Consider the following 24,571-nt stretch of genomic DNA (forward strand, 5'->3'; position numbering starts at 1 on the left):
TTTGAGGCATGTGAGCTGTAGATCACATGCTATGCATAGACTATACAGCAGTTGCTCCGAAAGCGGTGGTTAACTTGTAGCTGTTGCAGTTGTTTGAAATAATGCTTTGAGTACTGCTTGGCCTACATTAGCATGTTGTCTGGCTAACACATCTATACAGTAGTGTTTAGTAAATGTGAGTGGAGTAGATCATGTTGCAGCTTTACAAATACCTGCAATGGGAATGTTGCCTTAAAAAAAACATAGTAGCCCCCAATTTGTATGTAGAATGAGCTCTAGGGGGTGTAGGTAAAGTTCTTTTTGCTTTAGCATAAAAATGTGGATACATTCTACAATCCATCTTGCAATGCCAGACTTTTGAAATTGCACTGCCTTTATGCGGTGGTGCAAAGGCAACAAATAGTTGCTTGGTTTTACGACATGGTTTTGTCCTTTCAATATAGTAAAGTAATGCTCTTTTAACATCTAATGTGTGAAGAGCTCTTTCTGCCACCGAATCTGGTTGTAGGAAGAATACGGGCAACTCTACAGATTGGTTCAAATGAAATGCACAAACTACTTACAGTAGATATTTTGGGTTGGTACGAAGAACCACTTTGTCATTGTGTAAGCGAAAAAATTGTTCTTCCATTGAAAATGCCTGTAGCTCACCAACTCTCCTCAGTGATGTAATGGCTACTAGGAAAGTAACTTTCCTTTTGAGAAATTGCAGCTCACATTTGTGCAAAGGTTCAAATGGTGGACCCATTAACCTGATAAGGACAATATATAGATTCTATATCAGTGCTGGTGGGAGTCTTGGTGGAATCACTCTTTTTAGTCCTTCCATGAATGCTTTAATCACGGGGACTTATTTGCCTGTTCTGCAGATATGCAGCAATGGCTGCTAGATGTAACCTTATAGATGTGTACGCCAAATTTGAGCATTTTAAACGGAGTAAGTAACATATGATGTTTTGTACTGAAGCATCAAGTGGGTTAATGCGGTTCTTATTGCAGTATATTACAAATCGCTTCCATTTGGCTGCATAGCAAGCCCTAGTGGTAGATCTTCTAGCCTCTTTAATGATTTTCATACAGTCTGGTGGGAGGTTTAGATAACCAAAGTCTATGACTTCAGGAGCCAGATCGCAAGATTGAGCTCCTTTGGATGTGGATGCCGTACGTCTCAGTGGTTCTGAGTGAGGAGACTGGGCGTGAGGTGTAGCTTTTGATGTGGTGCTAACGACAGCTCTAGCAGGGTTGTGAACCATGGCTGCTAAGCCCAAGTAGGAGCAACCAGGATCAGAGTCAGGGATGCTTGTCTAAGCCTCCAAACCACTAACGGAAGGAGTGGGAGAGGTGGAAAAGCGTAAGCAAACCTCCCTGACTAGTTCATCCATAGGGCATTGCCTTTGGATTGTGGATGTGGATACCTGGCGGCGAAGCTTGGGCATTTTGCGTTGAGGTGAGTCGCAAATAAATCTATTTCCGGAAACCCACATATCTGGAAGAACGGAAGGAGAACTTGAGGATGAAGTTCCCATTTTTTGATCTGTTGCTTTTACCTGCTGAGCAGGTTTTCTATTTGATTGCTCTCTCCTAGTAGGTGCTCTGCCAAGAGATAGATGTTTTGAGAAATAGCCCACCTTCAAATAGTCTGTGCAAGACGTGACAGTTGGAGAGAGTGTGTGTCCCCCTGTTTTTATACATAGTACATTCCTGTTATGTTGCCTGTTCGAATCAAGACAGCTTTCCTCTTTAGGTGGGTCTGAAAAGCTTTCAGTGCTAGAAAAATTGCAAGCAATTCTAGGTGATTGATATGTAGTTGCTTCTATTCCTGACTCTATAGTCCTTGAACGGTTAGAGTCTGGAGATGTGCTCATCAACCCGTTAGCAATGCTTCTGCTGTTAGGATTGTCTGTGGAATTGGGTCGATGAATGGCCACCCCTTGGACGAGTTCTGTGGATTCCACCACTGCAGAGATCGATGGGTGCGGCTGTCCACCAACAAAAGATCTTTCAGTTGACTCTGGGACTGATTCCCCTGATGAGCTAAGCATTTGAAGTCTTGCATGTGGAACTATTGTGATGCATGACGCCATCATTCCTAGCAATTCCATGAACACTCTTGCAGGAAGCGATTGGTTGGCTTGGAATTGGGAGACTAGGCTTTGAATATTGTGTATTTTGTTTGCAGTTGGAAAAGCTACAGCTTTTTGGGTATCTAAATTGGTCCCCAAGTATGTCTGAGACATGGAGGGCTGCAGATGTGATTTCGCCAGATTGACTGTGAGGCCCAAACTGTGTAACAGTTGTAGCGTAGTCTGTATGTGCTGGAGACACCATTGGTGGGAGTTGGCTTTGATGAGCCAGTCGTCCAGATACGGGAGGACATGTATTTCTGTCTCCTGAGATGAGCTGTTACTACTGCTAGACATTTGGTAAAAACTCTGGGAGCAGTGGTGACTCCGAAGGGAAGTACCTTGAACTGATAGTGATGACCTGCTACTACACACCTTAGATATTAGCGATGAGCGGGATGTATGGGGATGTGGAAGTATGCGTCCTTTAAATCTAGGGTGGACATAAATGTTGCCCTGTTGTAACAGTGGAAGTGCTTGCTGTAGAGTGACCAAATGGAAGTGGTCAGAATAAATGTAGAGGTTTAAGTCTCTGAGGTCCAAAATAGGTTTTAGTGATTCATCCTTTTTGGGAATCAAGAAGGAAAGGGAATAGACCCCTGTCCCTTGATATTTTAACGGGTCTAGCTCTATTGTTCCTTTCTCCAGAAGAGATTGAACCTCTTGTTTTAAGAGGTGGAGGTGTTCTTGAGACAGTTTGTGTGCTCTTGGTGGAATGTTTGGAGGGTTGTTGGTAAGCTCCAGGCAATAACCAGATTGGATAATTTGTAATAGCCATTTGTCTGAAGTGATGGTATTCCAGACTGAGAGAAATTGAGTAAGACGTCTTCCAACAGGAGTGGAATGGTCTGGGGGTAGTGCTAAAAAGTCACTGTTTGGTATATGCGGGGGAAGTGCGTGTTGAGTTGCCTCTACCTCTTCCTTTTCCGTTGTTTCCTCTAAATCCACCGCTGAAATAGCTTCTTGAGGAGGGCGACTAACTGTTGCCCTTGTAAGAGGAGGAGGGATTTTCTGTTGATATACTCTTGGAGCTTGCCCTGTAATAGGAGCGACAAAAGGAACCTCTACCTGAAGGAGATTGTAAAGCTCCCATGGTTTTAGTAACCTCAGTGTCCTATTTCATCTTTTCCAGCGAGGTGTCAACTGCTGGACCAAAGAGGTGATCTTTATCAAACGGTTGGTTAAGAATGGAAGCCTGCACCTCAGGTTTGAAATCTGAAACTCTTAACCAAGCATGTCTGCGTAGCAATACACTGGTGTTTACTGCTGGGGCCGCTGTGTCTGGAGCGTCTAAGGCACATCTATTAGAAGTATTAGTGATGAGCTTACCCTCTTGAATAAGATCATTAGATTTGTGTTCATCAGGTAAATATTGCATGAGCTTCTATAACTCATCATAATGAGCCCGATCGTAGCTTATAAAGTTTGAGTATTAGCAATGCCCAAGTGATTGGCTGCCTGCAATGCCACTCATTTCCCTGAAGCATCAATCAACTTGGACTCCTTATCAGGAGGAGGGGCCTCACCTGTGATCTGTGAGTTAGCTCTCTTGCGTGCATTGGAAACTAAAAGAGAGTCTAAAGGCACTTGACCTTTGATGTAGACAGGGTCAGTAGGTGCTGGTTTGTACTTTTTATCCATTCCAGGTGTGAAATTCTTGTCTCTACCGGGTCTTTAAAAATCTCGTTTGCATGTTTAAGCATTCACTTTAACATAGGTAAGGTATGAGTGGCTCTTTAAGTGGTATTAAGGGTTTCAAATAGAAAATCCTCTTCTAAATTTTCTTTATATAACTCCACGCCGTGATAATGAGCAGCCCTGTTAAGAAGCTCACTGGCAAACTTTTTCTTTTCTAAAGTAAATGATATTTACTCTGAGTTTTCAGTAACGAAAATCCCAACTAAACTGAAATCCACTTTCTCATCTAAACCCCTTGAGTGTTCACTCGCTCAATTCAAAGAGATAAAAGAGGAGCAGACAGCTGACATCATCAGGATTATAAAAACAGGCTCAGCCCTTGATCCCTGCCCCCCTAAAATATTTCCCCCAGTAACTGATCTTATTAGTGAAGTTATAACACGAGTCTGTAATGGGATGTTCAAATCAGGGGTTTTTCCGGATAGGTTAAAGAATACCCTACTAAAAACTCTCCTTAAAAAAACAGGTCTAGAAAAAACTACGCTGAAAAACGACAGACCTATCGCTAGCTTGCCGTTCTTAGCTAAAGTAGCCGAGAAAGCTATGAACAAACAACTGTCGGAATATATTGAGCAAAACAATCTGCTTGACGACTCTCAATTTGGGTTTCGCAAACTCCATGGGACTGAAACCGCACTGATCAAGGCCGCTGATGATATCAGGATCATCAGGGACCAAGGGGGTACAGCGGTGTTGGTCCTATTGGATCTGTCTGCGGCCTTCGACACGGTCAATCATTCCATCCTGATTGACCGTGTCGGAGAATTGGGTATACACTCAAGAGCCAGGGCCCTGCTCGCCTCTTTTCTGGCAGGCAGAACGCAGGCAGTAACCCTGGGAACTTTTAAATCTGCCGATCTCGCCCTACCATGTGGTGTTCCTCAAGGCTCATCCCTAAGTCCGACACTTTTTAATATCTATGTGTCGGACTTAGCTAGGGTTATTAAAAACTACCGGATGAGCCTTACCACATATGCCGACGACACCCAGTTGGTGCTTGCCATCAAGAACGATGGAGAAGAGGTAGCGGCCCGGTTTCGGGAAGGCATTTTGGCAATCAAGGAGTGGATGGCTGGAAATTGTTTAAGACTCAACTCAGAGAAGACTGAGGTAATTATCTTTGGAAAGTTATCTCCCTTGTGGTCTTCTGTCTGGTGGCCCCCATCACTTGGAGCCTTACCAACTCCCGTTCATCAATCAATCAATCAAAGCATTTATATAGCGCACTACTCACCCGGAGGGTCTCAAGGCGCTTGGGGATGGGGGGGTCCGCTACTGCTTGAACAGCCATGTCTTGAGCTGCTTCCTGAAGGCGAGGTGGTCTTGGGTCAGGCGGAGATGGGTCGGGAGGGAGTTCCAAGTCTTGGCGGCCAGGTAGGAGAAGGACCTTCCTCCTGTGGTGGCTCTTCGGATGCGGGGGACGACGGCGAGGGCGTAGCTGGTCGATCGAAGCTGGCGTGTGGGAGTGTAGAAGTTGAGGTGGCTGTTGAGGTATCCTGGGTCTTGGTTGTGCAGGGCTTTGTGTGCGTGGGTGAGGAGACGGAAGGTGATTCTCTTGGTGACCGGGAGCCAGTGCAGGTCTCTCAGGTGTCCGGAGATTTGGCTGTGTCGGGGGATGTCGAGGATGAGTCTGGCTGAGGCGTTCTGGATCCGCTGGAGTCTCTTCTGGAGTTTGGCGGTGGGTCCGGCGTAGAGGGAGTTGCCGTAGTCCAGTCGGCTGGTGACGAGGGCCTGGGTGACCGTCTTGCTGGTCTCGGTGGGGATCCACCGGAAGATCTTACGTAGCATGCGCAGGATGTTGAAGCACGACGAGGAGACGGCGTTGACTTGTCTGGTCATGGAGAGGGAGGAGCCCAGGATGAAGCCCAGGTTGCGTGCGTGGTCGGTAGGTTTAGGAGCGCTGCCCAGGGCGGGGGGCCACCAGGAGTCGTCCCAGGCGGAGGGCGAGGAGCCCAGGATGGGGACTTCCGTCTTGTCTGAGTTCAGTTTCAGGCAGCTGTTCATCATCCACTCGGCTACGTCTGTCATCCCTTTGTGCAGGTTGGCTCTGGCGGTGGCGGGGTCGTTGGTGAGGGAGAGGGTCAGCTGGGTCTCGTCGGAGTAGGAGATGATGTTGAGGTTGTGTTGGCGTGCGATGGCCATAAGGTCAGGAATTTAGGGATAATCTTCGACAAAAAGCTCAATTTTGCTAACCATGCCAATCAGATAGCATCTTCTGCCTTCCACAAACTCAGAATTCTAAAAAAAATCCTACCATTTCTTCCAGATAATGGGAGGAAAACGGTGGTGAGCTCCTTGGTACTTTCATCTTTGGATTACTGCAATGGACTATTTGCGAATGCTCAATCTCGGGTGGTGGCCAAATTACAACTTATCCAAAACGCAGCAGCAAGGCTACTGTCTGACACCCCCAAATTCAAATCCATTAAGCAAGTAATGAGGAGCTACCACTGGTTAACTGTAAGAAATCGGATCAGATTCAAAACCTTATGCCTCACCTTTAAAGCATTACATGGTCTTGGCCCGGTGTTTCTCAAACAGAAGCTTATCTTCTATCAACCAAATAGATCACTTAGATCAGAACATCTGCACCAGCTGACAGTGCCACGGACCAGGACTGTTACTTGGGGCAACAGATGTTTCACAAACACCGCTGCCAGACTCTGGAACACTCTTCCGATGGCGATAAGATCTACCCCTTCATTGTTTCAGTTCAGAAAGCTGCTGAAAACGTGGTTGTTTGACCAATAACCTTTCTGTTTACTGTACCATTGTTTGAAGCCTGATAATGTTTTCATTGAGATGATGAGTTGAGTTACAGCGCCAAGACACCCACGGGTAAAAGTTGCGCTTTATAAATCTTAAAAATAAATAAAGAAATAAATGTATCCTATATTATCTTCAGGTGGAGAGGGTTTAAACGGATATAGATCAGGATCATTATCAGTGTTGTTGTCATTATCATAATTTTCCCATGGGTCAGGGTTTGCTGGACTACCCTGATCATGGTCCCCATTTCCCTCGTCCTGTGGGTCAAGCGATGGTGGTGGTTAATTTGTAGGTGAAATAACCAAGTTTGGTTCAATGGGTGGAGAAAATAAAATGTAAGGTGGAGAAGGGTTAGTGCCCACATTTTTCTTTTTTTAGAGGTATGTGGTAATCCTCTGGAAGGCTAATTTTCCTCTTTTCAGCTAACTTGGCAATGATATGTCCAGTATCTGGATTTATTTCCAGCTCTTTTTGCTTCAGATCCAAAGATAGAATGTCAGAGCGAATTTCTTTAGCTGCCGTTTTGGGCATTGAAGGTTTCAGCTCCAAGGGTTTGGGCGCCGGAGCTTTAATCTTGGGTAAAGATGGAAGATGTACATGATCATGCTTTGATTTCGGCGCCAAAGCTTTTGATTCGGTGCCGGTATGGGGCCGACTTGAGCCCGAGCCTGAAATCTTTTCTTTGTGTTTCGGTACCTGGTCCGAAGGTGGGGTGCTCGAAACCTTTTGTCAGTGCTGACCTCGACCCGAGAGCAAAGGAGGGACCAGAGCCTTTTTGTGGAGTAAGTGGAAGGGGAAGGAAGTCTCTGTACTCATGATACTTTGACTTAGCGTGATTTGGTCTTGGACATCGAAGTCGGCTCCATACACGGAGATGTGTTTTTCCTCCACTTCTGCATCAGCTTCTGGCGCGTTAAACTCTTGTTGATCGGAATCATATCTGAAAAGATCCACTGTGGAGCCGCTTTTCTGACGCATTTCGTGACGTCGAGCCCCACGTTCATGCAGTGTCTTCTTTGATAGAAACGATTGCCATGCATCACAGTCCTTCTCGACGTGCTCCGGAGACAGACAGAGGTTGCACACTTCGTGCAAGTCGGTGCGTGGAAATTTAGCGCAACACCTGGAACATAATTTAAATGGAGTCCGTTCCATCGACTGCTATGGAGCCCAATGTGGGTAGGCCCGACGGCCCTCCACGAGTTTTCCGATCAAAGGTTTTTGACTTAAAACGCTGTGCGGAGAATGGGAAACGCGTTTGGGAAACAATACCTTCGAGGGTAGTGGATTGCGCACCGAGGGGAACCCGACAAAACGGTGTTGAACCGGCACGCAACAATTCACGTCCGAACCCGATGGTGGAAAAAAACAATCTAACAATGGAGTCGATGCCCATGCGCACTATCACCAAAAGGAGGAGTCACCGGCCTCGTGACTGGAAAGACATCTTCAAAGAAAAACAAACTGCAAATATCTGGACCTGACACAAGATTGCGATCTATGCATAGTATGTAATCTAAAGCTCACATGCCCCAAACGTACAAAATTATCAATGCTGCAGTCAGCTCGCCCGCCATTGACTCCCATTCCGGTTCCTACTTGATCCTCCCATGTCAGACTTCGATTTCTTTGTGGTGAGCTACACATCTGTGATTGGGTGTAACAGGCATGCTGCAAAGCTTCCAATCCTCAATTCTCATGTTAAAAACACCATTATTTTGTGTGTAAAAGCAATAAACCCTGTCTGTCAATGCAATTACTATCAAGCATGATATAATTACTGTCAACATTATTATATAAATAAACAGTGGCGGCTCCTGTACTAAAGCGGACAAGTGTCACCCCACTGCTTTGCAGGAGTGAAATAAAGGACAAATAAAAGGATAATACCTTAATGTCATTATCATTTTATTTTGTCCTACTGCGTCAGCTTTGTAGGGTTGGGCGGTGCGGCTCTGGCAACAGGAGTAGGGTGAGTGGTGAGCACACTTTGCAAGTGTGCATGACTGTTTGGCCGGCCCTTTCGGCTGGCCAAACAGTCATGCACACTTTGCATGTTCTCCACCAAGGCTGTATTGCAGCCTGGGTAGAGGACATCCCCAGACTCCCACTGCCTGTCTGATCTCCTAACCACAGCGCTCAGACCAATTACAATGCTGCATTGCAGCGTTGTGACTGGCAGAGCCTGTGGAGAAGTGTGGCTCAATGATTAGAGCGGCAGACCCTGATGCAGAGATCTAGCCCGGGACCAGGGTTCAATTCCCAGCCTCGGAAGGTCTTGGGCTCAAAATTCCACGGACCTGATAATTCTCGACTTGGTGCCTATTCCAATCATGGAGTCCCATTTTTAAAATCTGGGCAATAGCTTGCTTAATCTCCACAAGGGCCCCCACAACGCTAAGGATGCCTGGCCTCCACCTTGGGGGTGCCCAGGAGTGGACGCCTCACAGGGAAAGCCAGGATGGTGTAGGATTGTGTGATGTAGTCTAGTGGTTGGGGGGTGGAGTTAAGAGGGAGGAGCAGGAACGGGAGGAGCCAGTGACAGGAACCAGGGCAGTTAGAGTAAGGACAGGGTCGGCACTGGATGTAATCAATAAAGCTCCAGTTAAACCACATCATGTGTTTGTGATGATTAGTAGCGCGATGCTACAGCTGGCGACGAGGGTGGGATCTGCATGCCCATTGCTCACCGGACCTTGTGAGAGCACCCTGTCCCATGCAGTGTCCAGACAAGAAGAACACTGCTGTGTGGGGCCGAGCTATCGCCCGAAAAGAGAAGTCAGCAGCAAGTAACCCTCTCTCCAAAGCCAGGAGATCGAGGGAGCCCCAAAGAAACCGAGGGAACGAGCGCCCGAGTGTCCAAAGAAAAGAAACACTCGATCGCGCCAAAACGCGACTCACGCCTGATGCATGCAAGTTGGGGTGCTCTGAAGAAACAGGAGTCGGGAGCCCACCCGACCCTGCTGTGCACCCCAAGGTGGTGAAGAGTGCCCCAGGTGAGGGAGACTGCCCCCAGAAGACCTGCTGGCAGGCGCTAACAAGCGCGACGAAAGCGGAGCTCGAAACGGAGCTCGAGGAGTCCCGGCATCGGAAACCTCACTCCCGATGCGTGAGCATTGGCACGCGATCGTCGAGTGAGCGCGGGACCTGGTGAGACGCCGTGGGAGCCAACCCCAACCTCACCTGACTGTGGAGGACGCTGAAGAAAGCTGAACCTGAGGTGTGCTGCCCCCTGAGATCGACTGCCGGTGAGTCCTGTGTGAAGGAACTGGGTCGAGTGAAGAGAGAGAAAGTAGTGCCTGCAGACAACTACGGCGGCCATCTTTGAGTCAGGCAACTTTTGGGACATCTTCCCTGTGCAAACTGTAGGCGGCCATTTTGAGGTCAGGCGAGCCGAGTTTAGCAACAAGCATTGGCGAATATAATAAAACAGGCATTGGCAGGCACAAGAAAACAAGCATTGACAACCATAAGGAAGCAAGCATTGGCAAACGTAAAGAAACAAACACTGGCAAACACAAGTGGAAAGGTCACAAGAAGGAAACAAACATTGGCAAGAGAAAGTTACAGTGACGCAACAAGCGCATGCAAATGCAAGAAGCAGTCTAAGAAAACAAGCATTGAGAAAGATAAAAGGAAGAAAAGTGCAACAAGCATTGGCAGATGCGAGAGAACAAGCATTGGCATACGCAAAGCAACAAGTATTGGTAAATGTAAAAGACCAAACACTGGTAACTGCGAAGGAGCAAGCATTGGCAAAGGTAAACTAACAAGCACTGGCGAGAGGCGAGATTTACAGCGCAACAAGTACAAGCAAACGCACGTTTCAAGTATATGCAAGTCCGAGCGAATGCAAGCCTCAACGTAGACACGCACAGCCCACACAAATATCGAATGAGACAAACACAAGCAAATGCAAATCCAAAACACCATAAGCACGAGACAGTACAAACCGAGCATACCAAGCACGGATGAATACAAGTTCCGAAGTCAGCGAGCACAAGCAAGTGCAAATCCTGAATGCACCAAGCAAATGCAGATCCCGAACGTAACAAACATGAGCTAAAGGCAAGTAACAAAGTAAACTTTCAGCACCACGCAAAGATAAACGATTAACAGTAAGAAGAACTAAGGAGCTAAAATAATCCAGAAACATGAGTAAACGAACATTAAGGAAGCATCTCTCATCGCGCCAGGATACTATTCTTTAGTAATAGAGCACGCTACAAAAGCCTTTATAATAATAATAATAATAATAATCATTGAAACCACTGGATAACCTGTGCCAGGCCGAAAGAAACACAAGAACGAGATGTCACTGGTGTCACGCATCATTGCGGAAGAGCCCCAAATCACCTGCAGCTAGCAGGCAACTCAAAAGAAAGTGGGGATTTGCTGAGTCACGCATGGTTAGGAAACCCAAGCTTAACTCACTGAGACAGTCATACTAAGAGTGGACAAAATACAGTAGTCACCCAGGTGTGGCGAACATTCCCAGAATCAAAGGAAACGACCAGACACAAGAACTCGGCAGAAGAAGGTCAACAAATAAGACAGGAAGCAAAGTGAACAAGCCTGTGACGGTAGCAGACGGAAACTTTCCTTCCTCATGGCGGTGATTACAGCAACTCATCGGCCCAATCCCTGCCTTGAAGTACCGCCCCCAGTGACCCAGACTGACAGTCAGAGTTTGGGCCCCAAATGGAACCGGTGGCTAGAATTATTGGACGATTTCCTCGACGCGATCGGTGAATGAAGAGATAGAAGATGTCTGACACTACTTCTCCAGCTGATAGGTCACGAGGGCCGACGGTTAGTCAGAACATTCCCTGAAAAGGATACAGAGACCTATGAGAGACTCCAAAAGAAACTATATACCCATTTCCATGCACAGGTAGACGTGGATCATGCTTGCATCGCCTTCACCACAGCACGGCAGGAACCAGGAGAACCACTGCCAAAATTCATTGCCCGGTTGCAAAGATTGGTACCCAGCTGCTACTTCAATACCTTTACAAATGAAGAAGCCGTTCGGCTTCGGATAATCGAAGGTTGTTCAAATGCAGACACAAAGCGCAAGATTCTTTAGGGGCAGTGGTCGCTAAAGAGAATCATTAGAGGGGCCGAGGTTGGAGTGCGGGTCAAAGCAAAAGACTTATCAAAAGACGTGCACTCGAATGCAAGACACATGGATGTCTGGAAAGAGACATCCCTCATGTCTGGGGGCAAGGCCCAGGAAACAAACAAAACTGAAAAGAGGGAGGGTGAATCAGAGCCAAGACGAAACAAGAGACAAAGCGTCATGGAATACTCCAAGTCAACAACACAAAAGACCAGGATGAGTCAGGATTGTGATAGCGGCACTGATACAACCTCACGGAGTTATTCAACCTCAAGGAGTCAGTCAACAGATGGTAAGTAATAAGTAAGTAAGTAAGTAATCTTTATTTAGCATAGTTACTTAAAACCATTGCAATATAAAATGAATTAAGAACAGAAAAGATAAAACTACAGTTTTAAAAGACTCAAAATTTAAAATGTTCACATTTCCTTATGACCGATGTGCTTGTATTTGGACTTAATATTTGTAAGTTATTGCTCAATGTCCTCATGAGCTCATGAAGTCGGTAAAACAGTCAGCAAAGTGATGTCAAGTCGGTTGAATTGGGGCAGTTATGGATTGGGTTTTTTGGCATCTTTTTTTCAACTGCCTTCAGAAATTTTACAAAGCTGCAGTTCAAGCCAGGGTCATTAGGATGAAAACATGCAAGGACCGCCGCCCTTCTAGTACGGATCCCTTGCCGATTGAAGTGGTGTTTTAGCCAGCGTTTCCGTTCGTCCCGTAGTTTTTCACAAGAGCATATCAAGTGCAGCATGTCCTCTTGTGCCAAGCCGCATAGCCGACAAAGGGGGTCAGCTTTGATTTTGAGCCAGCGTGGGAGATTTTGAGTACAAGGTAGCAGGCCCAACCTGTGCCTTAAAAAGCACATCTTGACACTTTTGGAGTAACCCTCGGCCAGATAGCGCTGTTGTGCTTTAGTTGTGTACGAATTCAGAGTCAACCAGCCATGTGTTCTCTTCGAGAGGGTTTCCTTGTCTTGCAACCATGATTGTAATTTGATTGATTTTTTTACCAGTTTTTTTAAATTTGTATGACTTGTTGGAGTGTTCCAGAGCTGTTCTAGACCTGTATTCGTCAGGCTGCCCGTGAGGTACTTAGCTGCTGCTGAAGAAGGATGCTGTTCTAACTCCTTCCACAGGTGTTCATTCAGGGTTCCTTGTTTTGATTTCCTCACTTTGTCCCAGGCTATCATGTAGGCTCCCTGCCTTGCCAGGAACTGTTGGTCGATGCTGAATTCGAGCCTGATTTGAGCGGGTGAGGTTTGCTTGGGTAGACTGAAAATGATTCTGTAAGCTGCTGTTATAGTATTGTCAAGGATCTTAGCATCCCTTCCTCTGAGTGCCTCACTCCCGTAAGTAATTGTTGGAAGAAGTTTAGCACGAATTACTTGCGTCAGGGGTAGGAGGGATGGGCCGGAGAGTTTGTGATTTAGCGCCTTCAACGAAATCGCTAACGAAAGACCTTTCCCTCGTATGCTTGTTCTCTGAACCGTGAACTGCCCACCGTTGTCGATCTTCACTCCTAGATATTTGTATGTTGGGGTTTCTTCGATTCTTGTCGTGTTCCAATGCCATGATGTTGGTTTCCTTTTTTCCTGCTAATGGTCATTGTTTGGGTTTTCCCCAGATTTATTGTAAGATCATTCTTACTTGAGTGCCTTTGTGTTGCGTCTAAAAGATGTTGAAGTCCTACCTTAGTGTGGCTTATTAAGACGATATCGTCTGCGTATAGTAGACAAGGTAGCTGGAGCCCTCCTAGTTTAGGGGCGTGGGAATTGCAGCCATTTAGTATTGGGACAAGGTCACCTAGGAATAGGTTACAAAGCGTGGGGGCCAGGACGCAGCCTTGCTTTAGGCCCTTATTGGTCTGTATGGGCCTTGACAAGGCGGATCCATCCCCTATTTTTATCTGTACCCAGGTCTCTGTGTGCAGGTTGATGAGCAGGTCCAACAGGGGTCTCGAGATCCCCCAGTCGTTCAATTTAGACCACAAAAGCTTCCGATTTACGTTATCGAAAGCGGCCTTGTAGTCGATGAAGCAGAAATGAATGGGCATTTTGTTAGATTCTGCTTTGTCTATGAGCATACCCATGCTCAGGATGTTCGTCATCGTGCCTACTGACTTAGCGAAGCCTGTCTGATTGGCAGGGATTAAGGATCTCTCTGTAGCCCATGCTGTCAGCTCTTCAAGTAGGGTACCTGCAAAGTATTTTGCCTCGTTATCAATTAAAGCCACCAGTCGGTAGTTATGTGGTGAAGCCTTATCTCCTGCCTTATAGATTGGGGAGATGATAGAGCCCCTCCAGGACCTTGGTATGGTGTTGAATTGTTGTATTTCCAGAAAGAGGGGTTCCAGGGCTGCTGCCCAGCCTGGCACATCTTGTTTGTAGAGAATAGGAGGTATGCCATTTGGCCCTGGCGCTCCCTCCTTTCTTCCTTTTTTGATTTGGCGCTGGATGGTGCTTTGTAAGTTCGGCAAGTTCTCAATATCATTTGGAGTAAAGCATTCTGTGGGCCTTGTGTCAGTAATTGATGTATAATTTTTATGAATGACAGGCTCGTAGTGTTGGTTATTCCCTTCAGTCTGACTAAAATGGGTGCCGAGAAAGCTTGCCCAGATTTCCTCTGAGATGTTTGATGAAACCCCGTGGTGCGCGGGTCTTATGAATGCATTTATTGATTTCCAGAATCTTGCTCCATCGTTCCGTTTGATATCGGAGTGAAGTCTCGCCCATAAATTGTCCTCAGCTGATTTGTTTGCTTCCCATTTTAGTTTTTTTAGTGTTGATTTTAGTTTTCGTAGATGGTTTTGCTTTGCGGTATCCATGGGTTTCCGTTGGAGTTCTCTCATTGTACAGTAGATTAGAGTCTTTATGTCTCACAGATGGTGATACTGATACAACCTCACGGAGTTACTCAACCTCAAGGAGCCAGTCAACCGATGGTGAAAATGGTTATGAAGCAGATGAAGGGTCAAGTGGGACAGATCACACCCATGGACAAGATGGCAGACTGCTCAACAAGAGGGCAAGAAAGACAAACTACAGAAGACGGGACCAATCCCGTCAACGCCGGAAATCGGCACACGAACATCCCCGGGCATCCTCCCACTATGCACCAAAGTCTGTAGATGAGTCCGAGGAAGCATCAAGCAGTGAGACACATCACCCCAATGGCACAGACGTCAGCACACCCAACAAGCGAGAAGAAGAAACTAACCACATGAGGAGTGGTAAGCCACTCAGACACCGAAAAGGGAGGGGCATGTGCACTCAAGACAGTTATGACAATGAGAAAACGGAGAAAGGACAATTGATGTCCCGTGAGAAGGGTAAAGACCAAATGCTCCAGGATCAAACTAAAGAAGTAAACGTGTGGTTAGCAAACAATTTCTCCACCGCAACAACACAGAAGACACATAAAGAGACGTACCCAAAGGAATGTTCCGTAGATAGCTCCGACTCCAGGAGCATGTCATCACAGACTACCAACTCAATAAACTTACCAGTCAAGACGCCCTCAAAGGAACGTTCTCAAAGGGAATCGGCGAACGACTCCTCCGAGTCGGAAAACATGTCTGTCCGATCATTTGGGTCAACAAAATCATGGTCCCGACCACGTCCATGGCATCAATCACCCGAACGCACAATAGAACCAAAGGACAACATGTCATGTCAGTCATCGCCATCTCAAGACATGAGTAATATACCGTCACCCCTGATGGGGTCAGCGAGGCTGACTCAAAGAACTGACGGAAGGAAAACAAAGAGATGGGACAGTATCTACCAGGTGGAAAAGGACTATCCTGTCACCCTGCGAGGAGGACCAAATGTGGTGACAGAGATAGACTGTCACCGAATGAGAGAGAAACAGGTACATGACCGGATGGTCAAGGGTTTCGCCAGTCTCAAACACGAGTGGGAGTGGGAGAGACAAACAGAGGCAGCAAACGAGTCCGAGAATCAAGCCAAGACACCCATTTCAGATAGTACATTAACGTCTGGCATGCCTGACGGTGAACAGAAGAACAGTGCTGCTCCCAATCTGACAAGACAAAGAGAAATAACCTTACAGGTGGGAGCTCGGAAGAGGACCAGAACATCGTCCACTCCTGAAGGAGATCAACCATCAATAGAATAGGAGTCACCAAGGAAAGCAGACTGCCACTGCCAAGCTGAGCCAGTAGCAGTCACACAACAAGAAAGAACCATGATAACTGCGGAACCGGATAATAAGCAGCCCACACGCAATGGGTTGCATTCTCAAAAGTGCACTCCCATAGTCAAGGATGCCTTGGTTAAGACACCGGAAAGATTGATCAAAGTTAGGACAACCACGGATTCGACACTACTGATGCTTGAAGAACAAGCTGTCCGCCAACCCGTGTGGTGGATTGAAGAATTGCGAATACTGTGGAAATGAAGTTCATTTTGTTAAGAAAGGGGGAGATGTAGGATTGTGTGATGTAGTCTAGTGGTTGGGGGGTGGAGTTAAGAGGGAGGAGCAGGAACAGGAGGAGCCAGTGACAGGAACCAGGGCAGTTAGAGTAAGGACAGGGTCGGCACTGGTTGTAATGAATAAAGCTCCAGTTAAACCACATCATGTGTTTGTGATGATTAGTAGCACGATGCTACAGATGGGTTCCACAGCGGTATTCGTACAAGCGCCTTGAGACCCTTGCGGGTGAGTAGTGCGCTATACAAGTATCAATTAACAATTTACATAGCGGACCCTGTTCTGGCTGGAGGAGGAACGATGGAAGAGATATGCGGCGAGGGTCGGCGAGGAGGTACAGGGGTTTTGTTTTTCCTCTTTTTTTTCACCCCCGATACGTGCTGACCACCACTGTCAATAAAGTATTTTAAGTTAAACATAACGTATATGTGCTTTTTAAATACTTCAATATTACATCAAATGCAACCATAAAAACAGCCCGTAGAAGGCATCACTTTTAGGCCACATTAAAAACAGCCCTGAATCTAGCCCTTGGAGGGTGGTACACTCCATGTATCGTCTGTATACACCTCCAGGAAACTTAAAATGCAGTCAAAGAACCAGCCTCTCGAGGGCACTGCATTACCAGCTATAGAGCAAATTCTCCATCTTTGAAAAGGCTTGAAATGAGAATGAAAAGTCAAGGGTTGTCCTAAATTTTAACACCCTCAAACGTAAGTTTAACAAAAAAGAAACGTAAGGAAAGGGGGACTGATTCTTTCCTTCCATATTGCCTCTTTATGTGCCATACTTTTTCAGCATTTCTAATGCCTCATTTATTTAAATATTGCATTAATTTATTGTTTTTAGATAATATTGACAAGACTCGGTGTTTATCTGGATGCTTTACGTAAAAGCAGTTTCGAACAAGTGACAGCTGGTGCAATATATAACCATCAACAAACAGTCAAATATATGAAATGTTGCATCTAGATTACAAAATGAAAGAGGGTGGATATAGTGGGTATGATTCAAAGTTAAAAATACAATTGAAAGAGGTAGGCCTTATTCCCTCTATTTTTCATGTTTCAAATATATTTTTATATGTTTCCTTACACCTAGTGCTCACTGTATCCTGAACCATCAATTCCATTCTCGTGCTCACTCAACCGCACTCATCTACCTTGGTTTCTCACTTTGGACGTTGATTTCAACATTTTCCTGCAACCCTTTGGCTCTCGTGCATTTTGTTAGAGCCCTTTTAATTTGCTCCCCCTAAATAAAGTGTGCATGTATCAACCTTTCTTCCAAAACTCCAAAGACAAATGCGGTTTCTGCATTTGTTAAAGTATGGTTAAAATAATACAACAGAGCTTAATGTGATCTCCAGAAATGTTTAAACTGCAATGCCCAGCCTATCTAAAACACTGTGGACAAACAGGCAGGCACATATTTTCACACATTTGGTCAGTTTTATGTGGATTCCAGTTCATCAAAGAATTCATCTTAAAGTCCTGAGTAAAGTCCACAGGACCAACTGCAAAAGTTGGCCGATCTTCCATGATTTTTGGCAGCAACGCTAGTCTCATGCCCCCGCCTTGAGACCTAAGTTTGTTCATCATCTAAATGTACCATGTTGTGTCACTATAACTTTCCCGCTGTTGAGACACATTCTACTTTGCCATTGAATCATGTTTATGGAACCTTCTCTAGCTCACATTAGACCACACTGAGGACCACCTGACATATCATAAAGTACTCTAAACAATATTCTCCCCAAAGTTAGAAGAAAGATCATGTACATGCGGCTGCTGGCATTGCAAAATGTAGCCAAAGCTTGCTCATACCAAAACACAGGAGGGGCATGCCGTTTATGCAACTACAAGCGAGAGTCTTGAGTACAACTATTGTGCTACTGCCTGGCCCTAACAACCGAAAGGAGGATCCTCCTAAAACAATTATGCCTAAGTGAAAAAGCAAACATTTGCCTCAAGGCCTCTGCTATATGTTTCTCACAAAGAGAACTCACCATTTTGGCCCGGTGTAGAAGATTTGCACAATCAATTAGGCAAGCCTTATGGCCCCGCCCTACAACTGCACCTTGCCCTCGAACAGTCCAAACGGTGATCTCGGATTACTTCAAACAAAGGTCCTCGAAAGAGAACAGACCAAACCCAGGCAGCAGCAATCGAGTCTAAAGCTCCCTCGCACCTTACTGGCGGCACTCTCCGGTCAACTGAAACTACACGTCCATGGGCTGCGTCCCATGTTGGCGCTTACAGGTCATATGTGATCATACACAAACCTGGCTTACCAGGTCAAAAATTAGCAATGTAATAGGACTATACACAAGAAATGCTTCAAAACAAGAGGTTCGGCATTAAAAGCAGCCCTGGAGCCCCGAGCATTCTGGATGGCAAAAATCTCACACGGGTGAGACCACAGTGCTGCAGTGAAATCCAAATTTGAACACAAGATCTGAGACAATTCCTGGCACTTAAGCACCCTATTTAATCAACTCTTTTATTCTATAAGAAAATGTTTTCTCTTTTACTTTTTAATCTGTATTGCAATGTTTTTAGTTCACTTATGCATATAAACCTAATCATTCATTCGTTCATTCATTCAATATTCTCCTCTAAGTGACCTGTGCATTCCCAGCATTGTGACAAACAATCTCTAAGAAACTACTTGTGGGGAACATTCAACTACACAAGAAACATAATACAAAGTATTGTATCACTGTGGGCTGTCTGACTGAGGAAAGATTGGACCCCAACATTTTAGCCATTAAAACAACCCCATTTTGACATCAATGAGAACTGGATTTGCATGAGGCACTCCACAATGTCAAAAAGCCTGTCCGTATAAACCTGTTTGTGCTCTAAAGGATCACCAAGGGAGAACCGGAAATTGTTAATAGAAGAGAAGGCTTGAACTGGTAATCCAGGCGTTACATGAGTGTCGTGAACAGGTGACAGACGTGGTTTTCATTGCCAAGGAAAGTATAAAACAGTATAGAGGATGAGATGTTCATTATGGATGGGATGGGTTTGGTAGGGTATTTGGAAAGGCAAGCAAAAGTTCTCTTGTGGAAGATCAAGATATGCAACTCAGAAGGCAAGAACTATTGTCAAGACTGTAATGATCCTTATACATTTCTTGAAACACGGCCGTGTCACTCATCATTATGACAATCTTCCTTTATCTTGTGCACCCACAATGCATGCCTGAGTGGTGCATATTGTATAAATAATACATCTTCAATAACACTCTGAGATCTCGCCCCTTCACCCCTGTAGTAAGTATCCACAATATTAAAATGTATTTCTGCTTAGAAAGTTACATATGTACTAAGTTGTTCAAGATTAGTCTAAAGTGTCGATCCTTCTCGCTGCACAAAATATTTAGACTGTTGGTGATTTTGTCTTTCTTAAATGTACAAAGAACTGTTTTTAATAATTGATTGTGCTTGTTTGAAATGCACAAGCTCTGCATCACACATTTTCATACAATTACCTAATTAATGTACTTTGTGATGTCATGTGATCTCATCAGTGATGTCTTATGTGGTGAAAACTGAGATGTAACCCGTGATGTCTCTGATGGTGTCATCTATGATGTGATTAGTGAGGTTATGTATGAGGTCAGCGCAATGCCTAGCAGGGATACGAGTTATGGTTTGCATTGCTAGCCATGACTCTTTCAATTTTGTTTTGTAAAAATAACTTGCAACTGTATTTTTTCTACGGAGTTTCTGTGTTTTTTGTCCATTTAAGCATTAGCATCAAGTTTAAAAAAAAACCTTATTTAATGTCTTATGAGCAAGCAAAATTAAAACTCATCTGTAGCAAAAGATTTCCAGTGAAAGTTTTGGTGACATACTGCATTCAACTCCCATTTATTTCTATTTCATTTCCATGTATTTCTATTACAATATTCCTTGCACTCTGTGTCTCAAGCCTCATGTCACTGCACTAGCTCTGCTTGGCATTTAGCCAGGACAGTGTTGTATATTGATTCTTCATGTACTATGGCTGACTGTGTCATTAGCCCTTTCTTAGTGTTCTTACCTCCTCAGCCTCTCTAGGTCTGGGCTACATCCTGCTCCGGCCCATGGGTCCACTGTGCTCATTGCAGATGGTCTTTGACCATATACAGTTGCTCTTGGAATTTTATTTTCTGTTTTTTTCAAAATGTACTAAAAAAATACAAGAGTTTTAGCAAATCGGTAGAACTACCTACGGTTTCAGTATCGGATTCCAGGTAAATGTGTGGCTCAATGGTTAGAGCGGCAGACCCTGATGCAGAGGTCTAGCCCGGGACCAGGGTTCAATTCCCTGCCTTGGCGGGTCTTGGGCTCAAAAATTCAACGGACCTGATAATTCTCGCCTTAATGCCTATTCCAATCATGGAGTCCCACTCTGCAACTCTGGGCAATAGCTTACTTAATCTCCACAGCGGCCCACACAGCGCTAAGGATGCCTGGCCTCCACCTTGGGGGTGGCCAGGAGTGGACACCCCACAGGGAAAGCCAGGATGGGTTACACAGCGGTACTCGTACAAGCGCCTTGAGACCCTTGCAGGTGAGTAGTGCGCTATACAAGTATCAATTTACATGTCGAAACAGGATTTTTGGGGAGGGCAGGGTATGTTCTCCTGGGCCACAACAACTTCCCCTAATACTTTTTTTTATCAGTGTGCAGGCATAAGTGCCAGGATCCTGTAATGAGAAAAATCTTCAGATGACGCCAGAAAATCAGAATGCCTGGACTCTCTGAGTATCCACATATAGCATACTGTAGAAAAGAAAAATAACCAATCTACGATCGTGGTTGGATTCTTTTCGAAATTTTGAACACTCAAATCACTTGCACATCAAGCTTTTCAAAGGGTCTGCAAATTTATAGAGAAGATGTACAAAAGTTCCCACCTGATGAGTATTATATAGTCTTTAGTATTTAGTATTTGCTTGCCTGGTAAGGGGTTCATGCCCACTACTCTTGCAGTGCTTTTTACCAGATTCATTGTAGTCACTTGCAGCTGTGTAGGTGAGCAAACATCTCTGACTCTGGTTAATGTCTCTTACTGCTATTCCTGGTTCCCTTTCTTGTTCATATTAGGCTTTTGCCCACTTGCATCTCCTTTGTATTTGCACCACGGAGAGTGCTCCTTCCACTTTGGATAACTTGAAGCGTTCATCCCACAATAATGAACCATTCTGCCCATTACCTGCTGCTTCTTATTGTACAGGTGTACCTGCTGCTGCCTTAGAAGGTTTTTGATTAGTTCAGTGAGGACATGCACTACCCACTTGCACCTCTTGGTAGACTGAACAATCGATCCTGTTTTGCTAGGGCCAGTGCCCTTATCTGTCATCAATTTCTCTAAATTTAAATTTGCCTCCACTTGGCAGCAGGCCTTATGAATATATGCACCCAGGATTTTCAACAACACACAGTATTCATCAGGATGCCAATGTCCATCCCTAAACAGTGGACTAAACAGAGACATTTGTGGGAACCTTTTGTACGGTCTCATCCATCTTTCCACCAAACTAAATATTTTAATTTGGTAGAGGGGGTTACACAAGAGTAGAGATATTCAGGTAAGTGTCAGCTCCAAACCTATGCTCAAACTAGGGTTTTGGTTTCACTATTCGTTTGACAAAAATCCATATATTACTTTAATTATTGGCGCTTCTACAAAACAGCTGTGATTTACTATTTGGTGGATCAACAAGAGTAAGCCCCAGATTTTCTTTTAAAGCATACTGAACTGTCGTGAAGAATATTTCTTTTTGCTTTCCCTTTCAGGTCCCTATCATCGGCAGAGTCTGCAATGTTCCACACTGTCCCTTGCCATTTTCAGTCTCTAAATGGATTTGCATAGGGCTCTACATACAGATAACATAGAAATGAACCAACATGCCAATGATATACAAATCGTCTTTGATGGCTTCAAACCCCAACTTACACCAAATTCCAAGTCACCTGGATTCTTCCTAAAAAACAATCTAACCCTGAAGGAACACATTGTCAAAAAAACAAAAACAGCTCTGTGCTATAAAAATGCTACTCCCTTACATAAATACATACAGTTGCATCTTGGAATATATTATTAGTTTCAAATAGTGTTGATTACTTTCAGTTGGTATTTTATTTAGACAGTATAATATCCCTTGGAGTTTCACTGGGTGTATATCATCTAGGGTCTAAAGCATGTGAATACTAAAACTCGTTCCAGTAGAAACCCTTTATAACTTGTCAAAATAATTGTTCACCTATAATTCAAAATGTATGAAAGTGGTAAAACTTTGAATTGCTAGTCTCATCCCCTCTCTTCCTGAACTGCAGGAGTTTATTGCAATAGGGTCCCCATCAAAACCAAAAGCAATTAATGAGTTTCTCAGCCAATTGCTTCCACTGTTGCCTTTAATTAACCATGTCTGTACATGTGCACTGCGAGTCAGAGACTCTTTCACACCCAGGTCTTTGAGCAAGAACTGACAGGGCTAAACATTGATAGGAAGTTCCTCATTGTCCCAAACATTCTGTTTAGATTATCATGAGAATATCCCTAAATTTTACTACTCTGCTAAATAGGTTAATGACAACTTAATTAAACATTGCCCAACACACAGGAAGTGCATTTAGTCTTATTAGGTTTAGGGTGAATATTGAGACTTTTTCAAGGCTGCAACATTTCCAGTTTTCCTGTGTGTGGCATTTCATTATTTGCCTTGCACTAATGTGTGACATTGCCATATCTCATACGTGACACACTGAGTGACTTTTTTAGGGCAAAAGTAGCCACTGTCTGGTAGCAGCACCCTTACAAAGTGCCATAGACTGTGGCCTCTGATTACAGCAGGACTCCCGCTGCCCGAAACAATTTCCAGAATGTGACCTGCCTCCATCGTCTATCAGATTAAAACTGATGCACTGCACTGTTCCCTACAGGTCCATAGACCCTGCATACTCTGGTGCCACTGACAACATAAACTACTTTCAAACATTCATTTCATCACCTTTAGAGTGTTTGAGGTAAAGCCCTAAGCAGCCAAGAATAGACTGTGGGTCCAGTGCTCAATGTGCCACTAGAATCAATCTCCACCCTATTGATGAGGCTCAATTACGACAAAACTGGCGTTGAGTTGCATGTGTTCAGGTTCAGAGGAAACCTGGCTTGGCTGTTTGGGCTAGAATGTTTCTATTTGAACAGGACCATGACTGATTTGCTTATAGTTGGGGTTAATATGAGGTGGCATGGTGGGCAAAAAAAGATAGATTGGAATCCTACTTTAAATGATTGCCAGTGATTAGACTACTTGCAAGCATTCTTCACATCACCTTTTGCGTGTTTGATGTCACTGACAACATTGCAGTACTTAAGAAATAAACTCTATTTTGTAAATCAAAAAGATTAATAATCACTACTCTTGTACATTCATGCTTTGGGGGAGTTACTATTGATAACGCACAAATGTACCCAATTGCCACATTACTGGAGAAGGATACTAATGTATACAGCAAATGCTTCTTTTGCCCTTTACAGTGGTCTATGTAATTCCAGTTGCTGTTTCTCTTTTGCATTATGGTACATGTATTTCTGCACCCAAAAGAGGACATGCACATCTACAGATATCAGAATGCAAAGAAAAAAACATTACTCACAGCTGACATGAGACAACTTGAGAAGGCTGCTTTACAAGACTAAGGGCCATATGTAGCATACTACCGTTTAGCGAATTCCAAGTAGCGAATTTTAAGGAATCGCTATTTGGAAATCGCAAAACGGTATGTATGTACAAAATCGCTATTAAATAGCGATTCTTTACCATTCCTAATTTGCGATTAGCAAATTGCTAATCGCAAATTACCCATTCATTTCCATGGGCCAGGAGGCCCATAGGAATGAAGGTGCAATTTGCGATTAGCAATTAGCTAATCGCAAATTAGGAATTTCTTCAAGGGTGCAGAGGTGTCTCAAGAACACCCTGCTGCACCCCTGAAAAAGACATTTGGGGGCATATGGTGCACATACATGCCCTAATGACATGTATGGGCGTCATATGGCACCTTTTGTTTTTTGGAAAAAAGCTTTTTGAAAAGAATTCGCAACTTACCACCAACTATAAGTTGGTGGTAATTTGCAAATCCTTAATGGCATTTTTTGAATATTTTTTGTTTGATACATTGCATTTAAGGAATCGCAAAATTTGCGATTTCTTAAGTGCAATCGCAAAATAAGGAATTGCAAATTTTGCTATTCCTTATTTTGCATCAAACATGTTTGATACATACCATTTGTCAAATTAGCATTCGCAAAGGCCGAAATTCGCAGAATTTTGGCCTTTGCGAATGCTAATTAGCTTGATACATATGGCCAAAAGGCTTTTATTCAAGAATTTTCAAAAGGACTTC

General features: G+C 44.5%; 1 protein-coding gene across 2 annotated transcripts in view; it reads right to left on the bottom strand.

Annotated features, from left to right (window-relative positions):
* PTPN7 (protein tyrosine phosphatase non-receptor type 7) overlaps positions 1-24,571 on the bottom strand; it is a 418,932-nt gene that overhangs the window by 159,643 nt on the left and 234,718 nt on the right. The gene's annotated exons all lie outside the window — the stretch shown is intronic.

Source organism: Lissotriton vulgaris, chromosome 5 (assembly GCF_964263255.1).
Source record: "Lissotriton vulgaris chromosome 5, aLisVul1.2, whole genome shotgun sequence".
Taxonomy (NCBI): Eukaryota; Metazoa; Chordata; class Amphibia; order Caudata; family Salamandridae; genus Lissotriton; species Lissotriton vulgaris.